Source organism: Ochotona curzoniae, unplaced genomic scaffold (assembly GCF_017591425.1).
Source record: "Ochotona curzoniae isolate NIBS_2020 unplaced genomic scaffold, NIBS_Ocur_1.0 scaffold_4506, whole genome shotgun sequence".
In the NCBI taxonomy this organism is placed as follows: domain Eukaryota; kingdom Metazoa; phylum Chordata; class Mammalia; order Lagomorpha; family Ochotonidae; genus Ochotona; species Ochotona curzoniae.
Window position 1 is genome coordinate 61,584,438 of NW_024467119.1, and position 2,060 is coordinate 61,586,497.

At 34.6% G+C, this 2,060-nt stretch overlaps 1 non-coding gene across 1 annotated transcript; it reads right to left on the minus strand.

Moving 5' to 3' along the window:
- Positions 1-1,383: 1,383 nt before the first annotated feature.
- LOC121147620 lies at positions 1,384-1,491 on the minus strand. The gene has a single exon (XR_005882438.1). It is a non-coding gene; the product is annotated as a U6 spliceosomal RNA (small nuclear RNA).
- Between the last annotated feature and the right edge of the window lie 569 nt (positions 1,492-2,060).

Sequence of the window (2,060 nt, forward strand, 5' to 3'; positions counted from 1 at the left end):
TGTGTCCAAATTTTTACTGCACAGAAGAAATGTAAGATGTAAAAACCAGGCACTTAGCAGGGAGAGATGACTGCTTTTTCTTTTATAGTGTTAGAATACATTTTCAAATTAGGTGATATGGGTCAAACACCGTAGCCTAGCAGCTAAAGTCTTTGCCTTGCATGTGCCAGGATGTCATATGGGTGCCGCTTCTGATAGCAGCTGCCCTGCTTCCCATCCAGCTCTCTGGTTGTGGCCTGGAAAGTCAATGGAGGATGGCCCAAAACCTTAGGACTCTGCACCCTTATAGGAGACCGGAAAGAGGCTGTGGGCTTCTGGTTTTGGATCCTTGCAGCTCCAAGCCGTTGTGGCCACTTGGGGAGTGAATCAGCATTCAGAAGATCTTTCTCTCTGTCTCTCATCCTTCTCTTTGTATATCTGGCTTTCCAATAACAATAATAAAAAATAAATCTTTTTTAAAAAATCAGGTGATTCAAGTTTTCAACTTTTGTTAATCTTTTCAAAAACTTGCTGAAATAATCTACATCCTTCCTATTAAGTTAAAATTTAGTTTCAACATTCAAAATGCTTACTTGTATACTGACTGAAACTGCATGAAATAGTTAATTTATGAGACAGTTAACATACTAGAAATAATATAATTTGAAACACTGAAAGTTAATCATTTTGAAATTTATTTAGAAATTTTTACTCTATTATATATAAATATGATTTTAAGTATATAAATGTACTGCATATGTATGAGTAATTTTATGATATTCTTATTTAAATAAAATAAATGCTTAAGAAATAAAAAGAAAATATATTGAAAAGTAATGTTTTTCCAGAATTCAAGCTTCTGGTAAGACAGATAAAAAAGTAATATAGAGTTAACTCTCTTTGCTTTATTATATAAAATTTTGTGGACTGAATTTTGTCCTTCAACAACAAAAATTTCAAATATAGAATTCCTAACTCTCAGTGCCTCAGATATTAGAAAGAATCAATAAAGAGATAGGGCCTGGCGGCGTGGCCTAAGTCCTCCCCTTGAATTCCCCCCAGGCTCCCATATGGGCGCAGGTTCTAATCCCGGCAGCTCCACTTCCCATCCAGCTCCCTACTTGTGGCCTGGGAAAGCAGTCGAGGACAGCCCAAAGCTTTGGGACCCTACACCCGTGTGCGAAACTCAGAAGAGGCTCGTGGTTCCCGGCTTCGGATTGGTTCAGTACCAGCTGGTGTGGTCACGTGGCAGTGAATCAACGGACGGAAGATCTTCCTCTCTGTCTCTCCTCCTCTCTCTATATCTGACTTTGTAATAAAAATAAATAAATCTTAAAAAATATATATAAGAGTTAGAAGTGAGCTATTATGAAATCAGTAAGATATTCCTAATTCAAAGTAATCTTTTTAATGGAATGCTTCACAAATTTGCATGTCATCATTGCACAGGGGCCATGATAATCTTTTCTCTATAGCTCCAATTTTAGTTATGTGATGTGGAATAGAGCACCAAAGTGATTTCTTTAAAAAAAGATCTGGACACTACATACATTAGCAGGAGCCACGGGAGGCATTGAATATTTGTGTATCTAATAGTATGCAATACTCATGTTCCAGTAACTTTAATGCTTCTGAAAAATAAGATTTATTTGATTAAAGTAAAGGTAATATTTCAAATGTGATTTTTTTTGGCATATTCACAACAGGTATGACTTTTTGAATTATTTTAGCCAGGATTGATATTTACTGCCTGGGATGTTGCATATTTTTGTTAACATTATTAAATTGCTTGGGTATTTTTCTATTTTTATCCTTGAAGATTTTGATAAGAAATGCATAGCACATAAAATTGTGATTATTTAAACATGTAACATATTAATAAATAATTATAAAAAATCAACTTACATTTTTCTTTTTTCAAAATGAATAGAGTGATAATACGGAGGATGTCACATTATTAGTTTCAATGTGTTTCTAGTAATGATATGAATTTAGTCTTCTTAGGACCAGAGCGGTGACCACAGTGAAAATTATTCTTAGAAGCCTACCTGAACTTTATGTTATTCTTAAAGATTCCGTGA